At 39.3% G+C, this 22,034-nt stretch overlaps 1 protein-coding gene and 1 long non-coding RNA gene across 6 annotated transcripts in view; one reads left to right on the top strand and one right to left on the bottom strand.

The window, feature by feature from the left end:
• The window catches only part of LOC126213542 (poly [ADP-ribose] polymerase tankyrase-1-like), a 560,647-nt gene that overhangs the window by 217,007 nt on the left and 321,606 nt on the right, over positions 1-22,034 (bottom strand). The gene's annotated exons all lie outside the window — the stretch shown is intronic.
• Positions 14,436-22,034, top strand: part of LOC126213549 (uncharacterized) — a 178,930-nt gene continuing 171,331 nt past the window's right edge. For all 5 annotated transcript variants that reach the window (XR_007541252.1, XR_007541249.1, XR_007541251.1 and 2 more), the window contains exon 1: positions 14,436-14,772. This is a non-coding gene — a long non-coding RNA (uncharacterized LOC126213549). The remainder of the gene's footprint in view (positions 14,773-22,034) is intronic.

Below are 22,034 nucleotides of genomic sequence, written 5' to 3'. Positions count from 1 at the left end.
AGCCATCCCTGCCTAGCCATTTTGCACTTTCTGTCGATATCATTTTTGAGACATTTGTATTCCTTTCTGCCTGCTTCATTTACTGCATTTTTATATTTTCTCCTTTCATCAATTAAATTCTATATTTCTTCTGTTACCCAGGGATTTCTACTAGCCCTCGTCTTTTTACCTATTTGATCCTCTGCTGCCTTCACTACTTCATCCCTCAAAGCTACCCATTCCTCTTCTACTGTATTTCTTTCCCCCATTCCTGTCAATTGTTCCCTTATGCTCTCCCTGAAACTCTGTACAACCTCTGGTTCTTTCAGTTTATCCAGGTCCCATCTCCTTAAATTCCCACCTTTTTGCAGTTTCTTCAGTTTTAATCTGCAGTTCATAACCAATAGATTGTGGTCAGAATCCACATCTGCCCCTGGAAATATCTTACAATTTAAAACCTGGTTCCTAAATTTCTGTCTTACCATTATATAATCTATCTGATACCTTTTAGTATCTCCAGGGCTTTTCCATGTATACAACCTTCTATCATGGTTCTTAAACCAAGTGTTAGCTATGATTAAGTTGTGCTCTGTGCAAAATTCTACCAGACGGCTTCCTCTTTCATTTCTTAGCCCCAATCCATATTCACCTACTGCGTTTCCTTCTCTCCCTTTTCCTACACTTGAATTCCAGTCACCCATGACTATTAAATTTTCGTCTCCCTTCACTATCTGAATAATTTCTTTTATTTCATCATACATTTCTTCAATTTCTTCGTCATCTGCAGAGCTAGTTGGCATATAAACTTGTACTACTGTAGTAGGTGTGGGCTTCGTATCTATCTTGGCCACAATAATGCGTTCACTATGCTGTTTGTAGTTGCTTACCCGCATTCCTATTTTCCTATTCATTATTAAACCTACTCCTGCATTACCCCTATTTGACTTTGTGTTGATAACCCTGTAGTCACCTGACCAGAAGTCTTGTTCCTCCTGCCACCGAACTTCACTAATTCCCACTATATCTAACTTTAACCTATCCATTTCCCTTTTTAAATTTTCTAACCTACCTGCCCGATTAAGGGATCTGACATTCCACACTCCGATCCGTAGAATGCCAGTTTTCTTTCTCCTGATAACGACATCCTCTTGAGTAGTCTAAAGGTGGCAGGGGTAAAATACAGGGAGCGAAAGGCTATTTACAATTTGTACAGAAACCAGATGGCAGTTATAAGAGTCGGGGGACATGAAAGGGAAGCAGCGGTTGGGAAGGGAGTAAGACAGGGTTGTAGCCTCTCCCCGATGTTATTCAATCTGTATATTGAGCAAGCAGTAAAGGAAACAAAAGAAAAATTCGGAGTAGGTATTAAAATCCATGGAGAAGAAACAAAAACTTTGAGGTTTGCCGATGACATTGTAATTTTGTCAGAGACAGCAAAGGACTTGGAAGAGCAGTTGAACGGAATGGATGGTGTCTTGAAGGGAGGATATAAGATGAACATCTACAAAAGCAAAACGAGGATAATGGAATGTAGTCGAATTAAGTCGGGTGATGCTGAGGGAATTAGATTAGGAAATCAGACACTTAAAGTAGTAAAGGAGTTTTGCTATTTGGGGAGCAAAATAACTGATGATGGTCGAAGTAGAGAGGATATAAAATGTAGACTGGCAATGGCAAGGAAAGCGTTTCTGAAGAAGAGAAATTTGTTAACATTGAGTATAGATTTAAGTGTCAGGAAGTCATTTCTGAAAGTATTTGTATGGAGTGTAGCCATGTATGGAAGTGAAACATGGACGGTAAATAGTTTGGACAAGAAGGGAATAGAAGCTTTCGAAATGTGGTGCTACAGAAGAATGCTGAAGATTAGATGGGTAGATCACATAACTAATGAGGAGGTACTGAATAGGATTGGGGAGAAGAGGAGTTTGTGGCACAACTTGACCAGAAGAAGGGATCGGTTGGTAGGACATGTTCTGAGGCATCAATGGATCACCAATTTAGTATTGGAGGGCATCGTGGAGGGTAAAAATCGCAGGGGGAGACATAGAGATGAATACACTAAGCAGATTCAGAAGGATGTAGGTTGCAGTAGGTACTGGGAGATGAAGAAGCTTGCACAGGATAGAGCAGCATGGAGAGCTGCATCAAACCAGTATCAGGACTGAGGACCACAACAACAACAGCGACCTAATGTAGTAATTGGTTATGGTACATACGACAGCAAAGATAAAAATTTCACAGAAGTTAAGTACATGGCACCCACAAACTGTCATTTGTAGAACCAGCAGTCAGCATTCTCACTATGGGTACGATAGGTTTGCTTACACAGCAGTAAAACGCGTGCATTGTTATAGGTATGATTGTCACATACCGCGAAAATAAATTAAAAGCGGCTCACGAAAGTAATTACACGACACCGGTTCACTGCCATTTGTTCAACCAGCAGTCAGCACTTTCATTATAATAGCTATTGTTAGTTCAGATTTCCCTTAGTATGCACGAATTAAATGCAGCTTTATTTATGAATGAGTGACACTTGTGAAACATTGTCGAATTTCCGATTAAATAATGCATCTCAAAATGCAAGTTAGACAAGTGGATAAGTCAAGTGGCATGTTAAACTGTAACATAGCACATTGTTATACGGTATTGTTTGAAGTGGTTTAATTTGCTCAGTTCAGTTTACACGAAGTTATTACTTGTTGGTTGTCACTTGGGGTCTTGGATGCAAATCTTGATCTTATTAAGTAATAATTGTTTCTGAGTGGTTTGCCTTTGATTGTGGCAGCATACGCAATCATTAACCCGGCTCCAGGGAGGTAGGTTCCCCTTCCCTATTCTTCCACTGGGGTAATTCCTGTCTGGCACATCCACGTCGTGGGGGTGGGCATCCTTAACTTCAGAAGGTTGGAGTGATAGGATGGCTGAGTTCAGGCAGGGACCCAACCCCATGGGGCATAATCCATGCCCAGGGTTACAGGTAAAGACATTACTGGCAGTGACGGTGGAGAAGAAGGACTTCAGAATGTCAAAGCTGGCAGATGAGGCAACCCTCCTTTCTGGGGATTAAATGAGTGGGGAAATACCATTTAGCCGTAGTGTCTGTACTCCAGAGTATGTTCTCCAGCTTAGGGGTGGCCTAATTACATGCTGGCAGTAGCTATAAAATGCCCTCAGCCACAGATGAAGCGACCTGTCGGTTGAGGAATCTTTAATCTATAGCTACGTCTCTGCTAAATTCAGAGCATGCTAGGGTGTCCCCCCGAAGCGAAGCGCGCCACTTGCGCCTGAGTGATGTGAGAAATGGGCGAGGGTCACCTATTCATGGATGGGGTAGGATAAAGAAGTCAGTTCAGCCTAAGCAACTAATGAGATTTGCTACCCTCAATATTGGTTCATTGACCGGCTGACATCGTGAACAAGCAGAAATGCTTAAAAACAGACGTGTCAACATTGCCTGCATCCAGGAGACCAAGTGGAAATGTTCAAAGGCAAAATAAATCGGAGATGGCTACAAACTCATCTATCATGGTACCAGAACACGAAACGGCGTAGCAATAGTCCACGACCAGGACTTCCGTAACAATGTCACCTGTGTCATCAGGGTGTCAGAAAAGCTTATGTATATCAAGATTGATTCAACAGCTATCACTGCCCAAATTGGATCTTGCTATTCACCTCAAACTGGATACACTGAGTATGAGAAAGACAAGTTTTGGAACAGTCTGGACGCCCTCCTTCGAGCAGTTCCCCGGGATGCGTCCATTATTGTTGGAGGAGATTTAAACAGACATGTCGGGGCTCACAAAGAAGGATATATGCGATGCCATGGAGGACATGGGTATAGTGGGTGGGAAGATGATGGATGTCAGACACTTGATTTTGCAGAAGCTCATGATATTGTGATCAACACATAGTTTAAAAAGAGGCCAATACATCTGGCTACTTATACAAGTGGAGGACATGCTACTCAGATCGATTATTGGCTAGTTTGACAACAAGACATGAAGCTGGTAACGGATATCAAAGAAATTTTGTATGACTGCATCGCCCCACAACACCGATTGCTTGTCCTCAATATTCGTGTGTTATATAACCCAAACCTAAACCCAAGACTGGGCCTGAGCGAATTAAGTGGTGGTGAATGAACACCCAGCGAAAAGAGTTGATGACAGCCTTGGTAAACTTCTCCATGAAGACCGATCAGTCGGTTGAAGATGTGTGTTAAGATATTGTGGAACAAATACATCAAGCAGCGAAAAAAACGCTGGGAAAAAACATACCTGGAAGAAAATACATTGATAAACTAACCTGGTGGTGGACAGATGAAGTCAAGCAAGCGGTCAAGGAGAAAAAGATGGCGAACAAGACTTGGTGGAATTCACGACTTAACATTGATCTCCAGAAATATGGCAACCTGAAATCAGCAGCAAAAAGAGCAATAGCTGCAGCAAAAGACCAGTATTACCAGACACTGTATGACCAGCTTGACACACCATCAGGAGAAAACAATATCAACCGTCTTGCTAAGTCATGTCACCGTTCAACTCAGGACATTGGACATGTCATGCACATCAAGGAAGCCGACGCCAAACTGCTAAGAGATAGACAATCTGTTCCCCAGAGTTGGACAGATTAATTTGATAACATCAGCAACAAAGAGTTTACGCATCCACCAATTACTAGTCCTAATCCTGTCTTAGGACCCGACCCCTCAATGACACCTGAGGAAGTAATGCTTGCCATTAGCAAGATGAAAAATGGACAAGCAACTGTTTCAAATGACCTACCAGCGGAAATCTGGAAAATCCTCGGAGAGCCTGCTTCAGAATTCCTTGCCTCGCTCTTCAACCGCATCATCGTCGAAAAACAACTTTCACAAGCATGGACAACTAGCATAACAGTTCCAATCTGGAAGGGAAAAGGAGACGTGAACGACCGCTCGACTTATCACCCTATTTGACTCCTCTATCGCAGTTGATAGCGGACTCAGAAGTATTGTCTCTGTGTCACCAAACCAGTGTGGATTTGTTAAGGGATGCAGCACCATCGATGCTATCCATGCCACTCGCCTTTTGATGGAAAAAACACAGAGAGAGACAGAAGAGTGTACACATGGCATTTCTAGACCTAGAAAAGGCTGTCGGTCGTATGCCACACGATCTTATTTGGCGAGCTCTTCGCTGCTATGGCGTCCCTGAAGAGTATGTGAGCTGGGTGCAACTTTTGTACCATAATTCCACTAGTGTTGTTCGGAGTCCTGCTGGAATTGCTCCGCCCTTCGATATCACTGTGGGTGTTCATCAGGGTTCTGCCCTTCCACCATTGCTATTCATCCTTTGCATGGATATGGCAACAGCTGACATACAGACTTCACATCCCTGGACACTTCTTTATGATGTTGATGTGGTACTTGTTGCCCAAGCGTGCCCTGAACTCCAGCACCAAGTTCAAACATGGAAGGAAAAACTGGCTGAAAAAGGACTGCACCTCAATGTCCAAATACAGTGTACCTATAATGCGGGTCCCAAACCGGAAGCACCATAAGTATCGGCGAAGAAGACCTGCAGAAGACCATGCATTGTAAGTACCTAGGGCCTGTCGTCACCTCAGACTGCGACACATCTCTTCATACTCGGATGAGGGTGAATGCAGGTTGGCTTAAGTGGAGACAGGTCAATGGAGTCCTCTGTGATAAAAAGATGCCTCAGTATCTAAAGGCAAAAGTATATAAGACCATGGTACGCCCAGCAGCAATGTATGGGACTGAGTGTCGCTCTATGACGTAACAACAGGAGCAAATGTTACACAGCATGGAGATAAAGATGTTTTGATGGTCGATGGGGCTGACTCGATGTGACCACATAACAAATACAGACGTCCGGCATATGTTTGGTGTCGCACCTATCACCAACAGTTTACTGTAGTTTAGTTATGTCATGTTCTGTAGATCATTTTTACGATTATTTTATCGATATGATGTGGAACAAGTCAGATTACAAGATTTATATACACACATGAATAGTGCCAATATTAATATTACTGAAATTTTTAGTTCTCCACATGCAACTACATTTAGAGGTACATTTTTTTTACCAGTTCTGGAACAGAACCTCATCCATGGAATAGAAGGAGTTTTCCAGAATAAATTATTTTAATATAGATTTAAAACTTGATCTGTTACTTGCCAGACAATTTATGTTGTTGGGCAAATGATCAAAGATTTTTTCTGCTGAATAATGTACTCCTTTTTGAGCAACTGACAGCTTCAATAACGCATAGGAAAGGTCATTTTTCCCTCTAGTGTTGTACGTACAAACTTCACTTTTCTTCACAGACTGAGACGGATTATTTTTAACGAACTTAATTAGCAAATATATGTACTCTGATGGTGCAGTTAAAATACCTACCTCCTTGAATAGGTGTCTACCTGACGTCCTTGGGTGAACGCCACTAATTATTCTCACTGCTCTCTTTTGTGCAATCAATAGTTTATGTCTAAGTGGTGAGTTACCCCAGAAAACTATTCCATAACACATTATTGAGTGGAAATATGCAAAGTACGTTAGGAGCCTGATCTGTTTATTACCAAGACTAGCGATTATACGAAGAGCGAAAGAAGCTGAACTTAATTGTTTGAGAAGCTCAGTAATATGCTTCTTCCAGTTCAAGTTGTCATCAAATTTGGATAAATCTACCCTGTTAACTGAGACCTGTTCATATGCTACGTCAATTGTGGGTGTGACTCTATTCAGTGTACAGAAGTGGATATAGTGAGTGTTCATCAAAATTAAGGGAGAGCCATTTTCTGAGAACCACTTAATAATTCTTTGAAACACATCCTTAACAATATCTTCAGCTGCTTTTTCTGGAATAGGATTTATTATAACACTCATGTCATCTGCAAAAAGTACTAGTTATGCTCGCTGAACGTTAAGTGAGAGGTCATTCAGATGAATAAGCAACAGCAGAGGACCTATAATTGAACCCTATGGGACTCCCTTTGTGATAACTCCCCACTCACTAGAATTTACCACCCTCCCAACATTATTTGTGTTATTCAGCACGACTTTTTACTTTCTGTTCGTTAAATACGATTCAAACCATCTGTGTGTATAGCCTTCAATTCCATAAAACCTGAGTTTTTCTAAGAGTGTGACGTGATCCACGCAGTCAAATTCCTTGGAAAGATCACAAAAAATACCAGCTGGCGATAATTTGTTATTTAGGGCTTGTACTGTTTGATGGGTAAATGTGTAGATAGCATTGTCAGTCGAGTAACCCTTCCGGAATCCGAACTGTGACATGCTGAGTAAATTATTTTCACTTAAATGTGAGACTATTCTTGAATACATAACTTTTCGAATATTTTAGAAAATGAAGTCAGCAATGAGATTGGTCTGTAATTATTTAAGTCGCTCCTGTCCTCTTTCTTATGAAGAGGTTTGACAATTGTGTATTTCAATCTGTCTGGAAACTTTCCCTGTGCTAGCGAAGCATTACTTATATCACTAAGGACTCCACTTATTGAATTAGAACAACACTTCAAAAGTCTGTTAGAGCCTCCATCAACACCACATGAGCTCTTTTTTAACAGTATATTTATAATTCCCGTAATTTCAGGGGGGGGGGGGATTTGGTGCTATTTCTAAAGGCCTAAAGTCCTGGGGAATGACATTTTTAACATTTTTTTGTTTCTTCAACTGAACCCTTTAAACCTATTTTTGCTGCTACAATCTGAAAGTGATTGTTAAAAATACTTGCAACTTGTGAAATATCACTCACAACATCATAATTTAGCTTTATTGCTATGGTATGCTGTGCACTGCGAGGCTGCCCCATCTCCCATTTGACAATGTTCCATACAGTTTTAATCTTATTATCCACATTATTAAATTCTGTCAGAACACATAAGCTTCTCGACTTCTTAATGACTTTCTTTAAAATATTACAGTATCTTTTGTAGAAAGCAAGTAACGTCGGATCCTGACTTATTCTGACCTGTCCATATATTTCATTCTTCCTCTTATGTTGTATCTTAATTCCCTTAGTAATCCATGGCTTACTTGACTTTGTAATGGCTTTTTTGGATAAGATTTCAGGAAAGCAACTCTCAACTATTGAGACAAATTTACGGTGGAATAAATTGAATTTGGCATTAGCATAATTTTCTGTGTATAGTTCATCCCATTCTACCTTTTCTAGGCTGCTCTTAAAACTCTGTACCCTGTTCACCTCCCTGCCTTGTATAAACCTGCCTGAAGCCTGCAAGGTGCTATATGTGTTATTTCCATGAACTGTGCATCATGATCTGATAGCCCATTAACAACTGGGTACACATTAATTGTTTCTGCCTGAGCACTGTCTATGAAAATGTTACCGATAAGTGACCTGCTATCCTACTGCACATGAGTTGGAAAATTTACAACAAATACTAGATTGAAACAATGAAACAAAGATTCTCGCTCAATTTTCCTATCCGTATCTTTTAAGAAATCTACATTAAAATCACCACAGACCAGTAACTGCTTCTTTTTGTCTGACAGGTAGCTCAATAAAGCCTCTAGTGAGAGAAGCCGTCTCTGCTGTTACGGCCACGTCATGAGAAAGCAAGACAACTCAGTTGCAAAAACAGAGCTCCACATCAACCCAGGAGGAACAAGACCACCAGGATGACCGGCAAAGAGATGGACTGACAACGTCAGGGGAGACATGCACGTTATTGGCTCAAGACCAGAAGATGTCAACGACATGGAGAAGTGCATAAGATGTAGCGAAACAGCAGACCCCGCAAGTCGGGATTAATGCTTGGAAAGACAGAGAATTGTTTCTGAGTGGTTTGTTTTGCACACATTTAGGAATGTCAGACTGCAACCCATCGAGTGCAGAGAAATCGATATTCGGGTGCAATGAATGAGATCCGGTAAAACATACTGAAACTTTCCAAGACTCTTGGCTTCAAACTGACAGATTTAGAGGTTGGTTGGATGCCGTTGAAGGTAACAACAGAAAGGCGCGGTGTAAACAGTGTTACTTTATTGTTGCCTGCAGTTGGAGCGAACTCGAAAAAAATGCTTATCGAATTAAAAACATTACACATGTTGAAACTGTGCAAAGGAACAAAACTATTGTTGATTGTTTTCGAAAATGTTTGATGAAAGCGAACATACGGAAAAGGTGAAGACAGCTGAATTGAGATTATCAACTTTTTTCGCTGAGCATATTGTTGCATTTTCAACAGTGGACCAACTTGTTCCTGTGTTAAAAGATGTTTTCTCTGACTTCAAAATTGCTTCAGAGGTTACTTGAGGTCGTATAAAGTGTGCCAATATAGTGAAAAATGCTATTGCTGATAAAACGTTTCAGTATCTAAAGGAAATTTTCTATTTTAGTGAACGAGAGTACCGACATATCAGATAGCAAGCATATATACGTTTTAGTGAAATATGTGTCGCCAGTTGATGGGTATGTGAAAACCCAACTTCTGGTGTCGAAACCTCTGGATGCCAAAGACTGCTCGGAAGAAAATCTATTCATAGCTCTGAGGAGTGCACATTCCAATTACAAATGTAATTGGCATGGCTTGTGACAATTGGTCTGTAATGTTGGGAAGCTGTAATTCTGTCATAACAGGACTTAGAAATGTTGTACCAAATCTGATTGTTCTCAACTCTATATGCCATTCATCTGCTTCAGTTACAAACAAGACATGTCAGAAGCTTCCTAGATCCTGTGAAGAGTTAATAAGGTCCGTGACAACCAACATACCTAGCAGTGCAAAGCGCTGCAGTATTTTACAAGAATTTCAAGAACTTTTAGGAGTTGAACGTAAACGGTTCTTTAAATTATCGGGAACGCGATAGCTTATTTAGCATGTATGTGTTGTTCGTCTGCTGGAAAACTGGGACGTGTTTTTGCACTACTTCCAGTTAGCAACTGTTCAAGATTAACGTCTGCAGAAACAGAGCTTCGCGAATTTGAAAGTTCGTGTATTATAATGCGCGTTTACACTTAGCTCAGAACATGTTTTTGTTTGCAACATTGATCCCTCCACATGTTGGCTACGTTGTTCGTTGTTTGTGTATTCAGTGATTACATATTGTCTCTAAAGTATATTTCGGTTTACTTCGACACTTTTAACGCTCTTGTCCAATTGAGGAAAATATTAATTCACAAGTTTTCAGGAGATTCTTTGGGTCTGTTTATAAAACATTGGTCAGAAGTTTCAAAACCCTGGCGTTCTCACTGAAATACACAAGATTAATAAACTTCCATCATACCATTATCTCCTATTAGAACCAGAATATCTTGGTCCCAAATGTGAACGGTTATTACAAACTCGCTAGGAAATGTGGAAAGGAAATTCATAAACTAAGGCTTAAATGCACTGATTTCTATATCGCAGCAATCGAATAAATGAAGGATCTGCCTATACACTATGAATTTTTTGGAGACTTAAAATTCGTAGAGTCAAATATTGCATTAGCAGCTGACAGAAGGTACCAGATTTGTATCACGAGTCGCATCGAAGTTTGGAGGATCTGATGTAATTACCTTTGCAGCTGAATGGAGAAGTCTACCGTTTGTGGCTGAAATAGGAAGAAGGAACTTTCAGAAATGGACTTGGATCGTATGCAGAGTGAAATCTTAAACTTGAAAGATTTCCGGTATCAGGGATTCAGAATATCAGTAAACTTGCTGAGCTGGTTCTTTCACTTCCACATTTTAATGCTGAATCCGAAAGAATATTTTCTATTGCAAGTGATGTAAAAAAGAGAAAATGAAACAGAATTCGAGGTGAGAAATGAAATTCATTTGTTTTGTGAGATGTTTATTTCAAGAAAACTTCACAACTTATTAAGTGGAACAAAAACAACTCATGCTTCACAATAAGAAAAACTTGTATTAAGTGAAAGTTTAACTGTGCGATGGTGACTGAAAGAGGGAGGTGTACGTGTATATCTCTTCAAAAGGAAGGCTGTATTTTCTGAAAGGATAAGCAAGCACTTCAATAATGTAAGTCCTGAGTTTACATTATATGATGTAGTATTGCGAGGGTGCTGTTATATATTGTAGTTGCATTTTAAACTCTACTACTAGTTTATTGTGCTGCATGTGGAATCGTCAGCCATTATTTCTTTTGTTATACCTTTTGTCTCTCTCTCTTCCGCTCTCTATCTCTCTCTCTCACGCACTTTTCCTAGGCATCATATGTTTTTCCTTACCATGGGACACTTTATACAGAGAAGGGACATTTTGAGTAACAGGTTGGGACTTTGAGGTTCAGAGGATGGCATCACTGATAGTTATTCTTAAAAATTTTAAAAAGCAGAACAGACGACAGTCGTCACTCTTAATAGATGTCACTTTTTTAAAAGTTTGTTGTGTGGAGTACATTTAGAAAATCAAGATGTGAGTGATCTAATAATTGTCTCTTGACCGTTGACTCCGCTTATCTTTTTTTTTTCTTATTAAACGTAGTTAGGTTTAATATTTGCGTGATAATATGAGTGAGCCAAATGTGAAAGTACGGCATGAAAATACTCTGCGGTCAACAAGTTACAGGCGAAAGAAACATCGTATGTATTCGTGGTTGTGTCATGCAGACGTATCATGGCTGGAACAGCTAGTTGAGTATCCCAGTTGTGAATAACGTTGTTTGGGATTTACCGGTAGTATTAAAATGATTCACAAAACTGCGTTGTTTGATGTACTTGGGAGTCATAATATGAAATTCGTTAAGATAATTTATAAATTTGAAGTTCATATAAGCTCAGTATGACTTCTATAAGCGCAGTTTCGTTTCTGTAGATAGCTTCTTATTTGCGAATCTTACATAGTTGTGTGCTCAGGAAAGTATGGGTCTATATAGTGCACAACGTGAGTGAAGAGTGTGCCACTTTTTGCCACACGTTGTGTAGTTGACGTGTATGATGCTCTTTTTGTTTAGGTCGTTCGCGTGTCGTGGTTACAATATGGCTCGAAGTTGTTTGGGGGGGGGGGGGGGGGTGGTATGTAGGAGGAGTAGAGATGATGTGTGTATTGTAGATTGCGATGATGCGCATCCGCCTTTACCAGAAGTTTACTTGTAATGTTTTTTGTTTAATCTGAATTCTGTTGTCTCTAATTCTAGCGTAGCCCGAGTTCTGGAGTCAACTGAATCGTCAGATTCCACCCGTCTGGTTTGACCCGTGATGTTACGGATGTTGTGGTCTGTGACATTACGGCGCTGAGTGTAGTTTGAGTTGGTTGTTTGTAGATGTCTTCTTGTGTTTGATGATTCCTTCTGGTGGTGTGTGTATGTATGTGCGTTGTCTTACGTGGTGTAATGGGTTTATTTGAACTTTGGTTTTGGAAGAGCGGAGTTGTTGGCATTGTTCATGACGTAAGGATTGAAATTGTTTTCAGTGAGTTATCAGTTTTATTGTGTTCTGTTTACGTGTCAGCGTTTTCGATACGTTTTTTGGTTTGCTGTTTGTGGTGCGGTAAGACGTTTAATTTATTGATTGGATTCTCTTTTTAGGTGTGAATGTGATGATAAAGTGAAATAGCACCATGTTGCGGGTGGAGATGGGAGAGGATATGTTGTCCTCGATTAAGTTCCTGCAGGTGTTTGGATTAATAGCGGAAATTGTGAAGTGTGGCGTTTTGCCGAGAGAATATGCGGCTGGCGATAGTTCCGGCGTCTCGGACCATGGACGTGTACATGTGTTGGTGTCGGAAGGACAATGTTTGGAGCTCCTGTAGACGCGGTACCTGGTTCGAGAAATCTAGGTTGGCTGTGAGAGATTATTTTCATGACGTACTATTTTTGTTACAGGTCCCCTATTAGTTTTTGTGTGTATGCGACTGTAGTGAGTGAGAGGACGGTATTAGATTGGTTTTCTTTTTGTAGGGCAGTGTGTTCTGAGTATGTCAGTATAAGAGTAAGTTGGGTGAGCCGGGGTTAGTGTTTGAAATAGACGAGTCACAGTTTGGGAAGAGGGAAGTATGGGAGAGGTACATCTCTGGTTGGTTTGTGGGTGTGGGGAGGTTGTTACTTTGTGGGGTGGGTATGCCGATTATGTTTTCCGGGTATTGCAGGGGCGCACTAAGAGGGACTTGAAGGGTTAATTGAGGAGGGGAGTACTGTAGTTTCAGATGCTTTTTCATCATACAGGGGTTTGGAGAAGAGGGCTTTGTGAAACTGGTGCATGTGCTAATGCAATGGACATTTCTTTTTTTTTTTTTTTTTTTTTTTTTTTTTTTTGGGGGGGGGGGGTTAAATCAGTTATAAGGAAGGGAAGAGTGGCTCTTCTAACCCTCCATCTCATTTAGATGAGTATTGATGTTGGAAGTGTGTCCCTGGGCATTATTGTATTCTTCGTGTTCTTCTGTGGGCAGTAGGGAAGATGTACAGGATAGTGGTTAGTTGAGGGTGTTCGGTATGTGGGGGGTGATTGTGGGAAATGGTTGTGGATTTAGGTGGGTGTTGGGGGGCGGGGGATTCTTTTATGATTATGTTCGAGAGGATCTTTTTTTTGTTAGTTGTTTTTGACTTGTAATGTGTGATTGGGTTCAGTTTATTTTTGTGGTTTTTATTTGGTATGTGAGTGAGTGAGTGAGTGTGTGAGTGAGTGAGTGTTGGCCAACTAAGTGCGCTGTGCCGGAATTTGTTGGTGGTAAGTAGTTTTTTTGGGTCTATTGTTCATGAGTAGGGATGTTTTGTGTGTTTATCGTGTATCTATTGTTTTTAATTTCTGTGAGGAAGTTTGATTTTTGTGTTTTCGAGGTGATGTGGGTTTGGTTTTATTTATCGCAGTTGCAGGTGTTTGGTTTTTGGTATCATCGGCTGTGGTTGACCTACGTAGGTCAAGGGAAATGTTTGATTCCAATTGTTGTCACCTGATAATGAAGCCAATGAATGTCATGGCAAAAATTATTGTGGGCAAAAAATTTAAAGTGTGTTGCTGTAAGAGTAATTTGCTTCTCAAGAACTATCACTAATTGTCTCTGTGAAGTTTTATGAAATGTCTCATTTTGGGTTTTATAGAAGCATTGTCGTCTGGCATTATCATGTGGCGGCATTTCTAGGTATTTGCATGACATCTTGTTGTTGCAGCTTGTGGTCATTAGAGTAAATGCTAAATGTTCATATATAGAGCACATTAGAATCCAACATTCTGCGAACTAAAGATCATGGAGGCAATAAACTTTTGTTCTTCTGTACATTGTACCAAGCAGTAGTTGGCAGAAGTAAAATGTTGAGGAAATATATTACGCTCTGCAAGAAACAATACATATTTATACATGATACTATAGATTGAACTTATAGTTGTTCGTATGTAGGTAACAAATTATTCAATAAAATACCACTATTTGTCTAAGTTATTACTGAGCATGCTTATAAACATAATGTGCTTGGCTCATGCCTGCACCTTCTGCAGTGTGAAGGGAAAATGATTAAATGTAATTGCAGTACTTAACCTACTCTTCTTTTACAGAGAGTAATGTAACATTTATTGACATTATCTGTTGGTGTAATGACACCATTTGCCCTAATGACTTAGTAATAAAATTATTACTGTTAAATTATCCTTCAGGTATGTCACATGGAGCACTTAACTGAACAAACTTCGTTCTCAGCTAGAGTTTGATGCAAGCTATCGAACTGTTCACCATTCCACCGCCTTACAGAACCACCCACTGTAACTGTTTTGAAGCCATAGTTGCTTGCACCATTCTCCCAGAGGTGGACTTGGGGATGTATTTGGGGGAGGAGTGAAACAGTCGGTCAGAACTAGTCGTACAGCAGTAAGTAAAAACTGTCGAATGTTTGCTTTGCGACTGCCAAGTAACTCTCGTGTTTTTTATTGCATGCTGTATCTAATTTGTTCACTTGCATTTCTTTAATCAGTGCCTACTATATTGGTTACACATTTACCATTTGCATTGGTAGCTTGCTAGTTACTTCCATGTTATACATGATGTTTTCAAATTGTAGTACGGATTATGTCAGCTGAACAGCAGATTGCGTGGCAGAAGTCCAGTGACACTGTACCTGTCTCTTACTTTGCATGCTGCAGTTCATATCTATGAATTGAATGAAGGACAGTGAACATGACAAACGGTGAGTGGAATTGTCACATTCCAACCAAACCTCAGCCTCGGGCTTTGCCACAGGTCACTTTGTCACCACATCTAGTTTTCTTCCTGCTGTTAACACTGAAAACAAATACAGTTGTTTAGTTACAATCACTCATTTCGCAGTTACCGACTGCATCGTGCAACAGAAGAGCCATGACATTAACTACATTTAGCCTCTTGCATAGATCATTTAAAACATGTATGAAGTAGTGAGTTATCCTTTCCTTCTACTGTTGTAATTGTGGATATTGCTGTCACTTTCAGAATGAAGTGAATTTTTGCATACTTAATCAGTGAATGAATGCAATTTGAGCCTTCGGTTGACGTCCCTAATTGCTTAGATATGTCCACAACACAGAATATTCCCCCACAGAACATTAATGAATGAATGTCTCTTTATCCCCAGAGTTGGCGAGTTTTGAGTTTTTATCAGTATTTGAACCCAAGAACTTGGAAGTTTCTACCCAATTTATTATATTCTGTTGGCATGCTAACATTAATAGGTGATGAACTTTGTTTGCAATGCCAAACTGGATGATTTATGTTTCTCAAAGTTTGCAGCAGGTACATTTGTCTAGAACCACGTGCTTCGTCTGGTTTGAATTGATTGCTTATTTTGTTTTGATCTGATAAGCTGAAAGTGCATTATTGTACTGTGTCATGCATTGTTTGTCGGATTCTGATAATGAGTGTTTACGACCTGTCGCCGCTCGTGGCATGGCTTGCTTTTGTGCGTGCTACTGCGGCTTACAATTAAAAAAAGAGGAATTGTCTCATGAGCGAAACAATGGCAAGAGTCTATTTGTTGTTACTTACGCTGCTGCTTTCCTTGATAATGATCAACAAGAACCAAATAATAGACTGCGTGTGATAGATGATGATCTGAACGAGAGTTTGGCAAAAAATTTTCTCTGTTTGAAAATCTTTGCAGCCGTCTGTTTAGTACATTACATTCTGCACAGAAATGAGTCCTCTTAGATTTAAAAATCTAGTCAGTTGCCGTGCTTCATTTCTGACTGAATCACTATTCAGCGTAAGAATAATACAAATATAGGCATGACATGACATGATATGTATATTCTTCCGTGTTTGCTGTTGTCTCACTCTAGTATCGTAGTTAATTAGGCAGACAGGATTTAAATGAGATAGCAGCAAATACAAAAAATACATGGCATAATGTTTACATTCTTCTACCTTTTCTTTTAATTTATTTACTGATGCAGAGGTTTTGGCGCCAGTATTTATCTTTGTGCCTGCAAAGCATGCCTGTGTAGCCCTGCGTATATTCGACAGCAGAAGTTAGTTGTGGCGGCACCTACCAACATTTTTCAGAACTTCCGCTTACTTTGAACCTGATTGTAAACCGCAGGCAGTTTTTTAGATTACAAAAACTGGAAAAAAGAGTGGCTTAGATTTGAGTAAATACGGTAATTCTTTCTCCGTTGCTGTATAATTCAGCTCGTGTTTGTCTAGGCTGCAACTAGCGAAAGCAATGGTTTTATTTTCTCCCTCTTCTGGGTCCCATTCCCCTCGCAATAATTCTGCTGCTATGCCATATTCTGATGCATCTGTTGTGATGCCAAATGGTTCACGAAGACTTGGATGGTTTAAAATAGGAGCATTGACTAGGGTATCCTTTACTTCCTGGAATGCCTTTTCTGCATTTTCATCCCATAATCGTTTTGCCTTTTGCTTTAATAGCGATAGTATATGTGGATTACTATGACCTGTCCTTGTATATATCGTCTATAAAATCCCACTAATCCTAAAAAGGAATGTAACTATTTTACATTCTGTGGATGTGGACAGTCTTTAATCGCTTTAATGCGCTATGGATGTGGTTTAATTCCTCTTATTCCTATGAGATGTCCGAAGAATTTTAGTTCCTCTCGCCCAAAATGTGATGTAGCGAGCTTAGTAGTTATTCCCTTGGTATAGAATTTCTCTATTGCTCTTGCAAGTAAATCACAATGTTCCTCCCAGCTTTCTGAAACAATCAGTATATCTTCTACATAAATCAATAGCTCTTGTAACAACTTTCTCCCTAATGCTTGATATAATGCTCTTATAAACACTGATGCTGATATGTTTAACCCAAATGGCAATACTTTAAACTGGTAGACTTTCCGTCATATAGGAATGCAGTATAAGGTCTAGATTCTTTAGCTAATTTCACCTGCCAGTACCCATCCATCAGATCCACAGAACTAAAATAATTTGCTTTTGCAAAACAAGCAAGTAGTTCGTTTATGCATATTGGACAATCTCTCTCCAGTTCAGTGTGACGATTCCAGGTTCTTGCATCTAGTAATAGGCGCACTCCTCCTGTTTCCTTTCTGACAACTAACAGTGGATTGTTGTATGTGCTTGTGGTTCTTTCTATAACATTATTATCTAACATTTTATGTATTTCTTCCTGTACTCCCTGTTTTATGTTGATAGGTACAGGGTGAGGTCTACAGAAAAAAAAGGTTCCTTGCTTTTGATTTTAAAACTACACACATAATATGCTATATTCCCTGGTTTGTCTAAAAATACATCTGAATATCTGCATAATATTCCACATAGCTCTTCCTTTTGAGCAAGGGTTAACAACAGTTCAGATTCGTAAGCCTTAGCGTACAAATCAGCTTTCGCTATTAACCATAAATTATTTCTCCCATTTAGTCCATGACATCGATCTGTCTTAAACAAGATCTCTCTATTAGGCTATAGTTATCTAGATTGCACTTAAAGAAGTCACTCTGAAAGTCTATTACCACCGCACATTTCATTAACCAATCTACTCCTAGTAATACTTGTGTATTTATTTTAGGGACTATTAACATGGTTTGTTCAAACACAAGTTGACCTATTTAAAATGTAATCCTTGTTTCCCATTTCACTAGATTACTCTTAGTACCTGTAATACCTACAATATTTACTCCCGTAACAGGTAACTTAGGAAATTCCTTTATTCTTCCACTTAATAGCCATTCCTCGATAATTGATACTTCGCATCCTGAATCAATGTAAATTTCCACTCCTTGATTTCGTATTCCTCTGATTGCAATTGGTTTGTGTTGCACTTTTTCTAAATTTTCCTCTTTCGCTAATAACCAATCGTTAATAGGTGACATTTTACTATAAACGATCATTTTACTTATATGTGGGCCGAGTATTGTTCTGCGACATCCTGAATTCTGGCCGTTGACCTAGGATTTTTCTTGTTTTCCGTCACTATGACCGGATACTGATTGGAACTTACTTCAACAGTATGGTGGTTTGCCCCACGTTATTTTGTTGCATATTTATTTGTTGGTTTTGAGGTGTAAACAACTGTGAATTGATGTTATCAATCTGAATTCTTCCCCCTCTAGGGTTATTATGATTTAGACCATTATCCCTGCTGTGAACAGTTTCATTACTGCTTACTCTACAATAATTAGGTTCCTTCACCCGCGGTAAGGAATTAGGAAAGGATATGTTATTTTTGTTCCCCGTATTTTGGTCATTCACTGAATAATTTTCATTTCTTTCAGTATTCAGTGTCTAAACCTACAATAAACATTAATAACTCATTCACGGTTTTCCACTCTCTGTACAATATTCCTTGTCGAACGTGGTATGGTAAACATCTAATGAGTACTTTCAGTAAGCGCAAATCTGTTGGATCATCTAAGTATTTAGTTTTTGTTAAATGCCATTTGAAATACTTGTAATATGTGCCCCATGACTTATTGTATGGAGTTGGGTGTAATAACTTTGATTAATTTTTCCTGGATACTTGAAGACCAGTGCTTTCTCTTAAAGCTTTCTGAGAAACAAATTCTTCTGCATGAGCATTTCCCCATTCCACTGCTTCTCCCAATACGTGTCCTTATGTGAAATCTATTTTCTTTAAGTCATCCCAATTTTTGGGCAAACACTCGTAAAAAATAAATTGGGTGTCCATCACTGTCTGGTTTGTACTTTGGAAATTGCTTTGCTAAATTAATCCCATTACCTATAGATAAACCCTCTATTACATCTTTAGTTACTCCTGTTATAGTTTCAGGTTTACAATTTTCTAATTTCTTTTTATTATTGTCTATTGCTTTCCATATTCTATCAAGTTCTTGTTTACTGTTAATTGTACCTTCCCCAGAAGTGATTTTGCCATTATTTATTTCTGTTTTGTCTTTTACTTCTTTTTCTACGAATAACTGTAAACGTTTCTCCAACTGTTGTATAGCATCAGGTGTTCCTGCTGCAGCATTTTCCCATATGGACGTGATTTGCTTATTTATGTCTGAAATACTAGTTCATACCGCTTGGAATCGGGAATTCACATTATTTACGTAGCCTGTGCACTGTCTGGTTGTTAATCTATGTACACTTTCCTGTAAATGATCTGTTAACACTTGTTTAGGTACTTGTTGCACCTCTAATGGCACTGAGTCTCGTAATTCCTTTAGTCTAGAGTTTATTTCCATTATTTTAATGTTTTGATTATTAACTTGTGCATTAAAGTTAGATCCTAAGTTAGGTTTAACCTCTTGTATTTTATGATTGATTCAGTAACTTGTTCCTTAATAATAGACTAAATTAGTTCTACTTGTTCCACTCTCTGTCCTTCCCTGTATTTCTCTGCTTGTTTTTTAATCATACCTTCTAGTATTGCCTTATCCTTCTCTGCTTGTTCTTTATTTATGCCTTCAAGTATCAATCTTAACTCCTCGTTTTGCATTGCCGTATTTCTTGTGATTGGCATACACTTTTCATTACTAATCAACAGTATTAATATTAAACCCTACACTCACAGAAATGTCTCAACTTTTTTTTTTTTTTTAAATGTTCACGGCTCACCCTTCTGCGGAACTGTGAACTGTGTGCTTGTTGTAGAACAGCCGCAGCCAGCGCTGAAGTTGAAGCCGATGTCTGCTCTTGCTGCCACTGTCTTATTTTTTTTTTTTTCTGTTTCAGGTATCCAACAGTAAATTATAGTTTCCATTCATTATGTGTTTACTAATCAGACAGTTCGTTCAAAAGAAGCTCTTAAATATTATTCTTCTTGATTCCTTGCTACGTGTGAGGTAAGACACTGTTGTTGATCGCTGGTTGTCAGGGGCAGCTTCTGTCTTCTATTCTTTGGAGTCGTAATTCTGGTTCAGATCAATTTTTTGCACTTAATTGCTGGTGCATTCTCCATTCGCCTTTTCCGCGGTTACCATATGGGGTGTATTTTTCCACTTTCTCCTGCTGATACATATTTTATAGGGTTTGTGGTGGATCTTACACCAGCACTATGGGGAAGTTGCATCCCTGGCTGATACAGCAGGACAATATTTTGCCAACCCTGATACACCGCCAGATGAAAGTCTCGTCTCAGAGTAGTTGTTCGGTGGTCTGAATCCTTCCGTGTCACCTCCCTGTCGATCCAACTGTGGTGAAGATACCTGGAATGTTTTTGCAAGTTCTCTCTGCTGCACTACTAAATAAATAGCCACACTTATCACAAACGGGGTACATTGTGCCCAACATTTTCACTATTACTTTTAACAACACAACAAACATTTGCTACGGTAATACCATTCTCTTGAGAACATTCAAAAATGTCCGTATATGCGTACTTCTGGATCTGAGAGAGCAAACCAGATAAACAACTACTGCTGTTCAATCGTTCATTATGCCCTTGTTGGTGCGTCATTTACACCATGGTTCTCGGATTCAGGCACTTGCTGCACTATGCCACAAATGACACCCGTACGACCAGTGGTTGTAATACCATTTTACTGTTTACTGGTCACCTTCTCGCTGGCTCCACGACTGCTCCACATTCACTGCATACAAGAAAGGAAAACACACAGTTTCCCCTTTCTCACTACATTTCTTATTCAACTTACTCACGGGCACCTCTTGTCGACTGCTTTCCAGTGGTGTGTTGGGATGTTTATAAATATCTTGAAACGCTACACTAACCAACCTTGGAAATCATGACATAATTAGAATAAACAACATAGTTCATGCCAGTTGTTGTTACAACCACTGATAACATTTAATAATGGGCTGCTTACATTCTTTGCTTCGTAAACTCGTGACACTATTTATAAAAGCCACAAATTGGAATTGCACACTAGAATTAATGTGATCATGAAAATAAAGCAAGAACAGGATTCAGGTCTTTGTTTGAAACCTGAGGAGCATTCAAGCATTCATTGCATTTTGTACATGTATTACTTGAACAGTGAATTGTGTTTTAGACATCTCGTGTACATTTGCAATCCATTTGGTTTGCATGCAGGAGACATGTCAAAAATTTATAACACAGTTACAAGTGAAAACACAGGAGAATTGCTTCAATTTAACCCTTGTATCTCTGGAAAGATCAGTGAAATAAATGTTGGTGTCAGTAGTGTTCAGTTAAAACCTGAAGTTGTTAAAACTGAACAGAGTTCCAGGGCAATGTGAATCCCTGTCATATTCTATACTGAGCTAGTCCCCCTTCTAACTATAATCTATTGGTCAAAACGGGGTAGTAGAAGTGATAGATAAAATTACTGTCCAATACCCTTGACAGATTTGTTGTATAATCTTAGAACATATTCTGAGCTCAAACATAATGAGGTATCTCAAACAGAAGACCACCTAGGTGCCAACCAGCAGGGATTCCAAAAACATCAAGGCAGCGATTTAGAGGCAGCATTTCTTGGTTTTTGAAAAGCATTTGGCTCACAGTCAGTACCAAACCTATGCTTATTGTTAAAAGTATGGTCATGTGGGGCATCAAGTGAAACTTGATTGGATTGAGGACTTTCTGGTAGGGAGAACACATGTTGTCGTGGATGGAGAGTCATCTTCAGATAAAGAAGTGACTTTGGGTATGCCCCAGGATAGTGTTGGGACCCTTGCTGTTCATGTTGTTTGTTATTGACCTTGTGCACAATATTAATAGTAACCTGAGACATTTT

This window comes from Schistocerca nitens, chromosome 11 (genome assembly GCF_023898315.1).
Source record: "Schistocerca nitens isolate TAMUIC-IGC-003100 chromosome 11, iqSchNite1.1, whole genome shotgun sequence".
Lineage (NCBI taxonomy): Eukaryota > Metazoa > Arthropoda > Insecta > Orthoptera > Acrididae > Schistocerca > Schistocerca nitens.
This window is presented reverse-complemented; position numbering and strand designations above follow the sequence as displayed.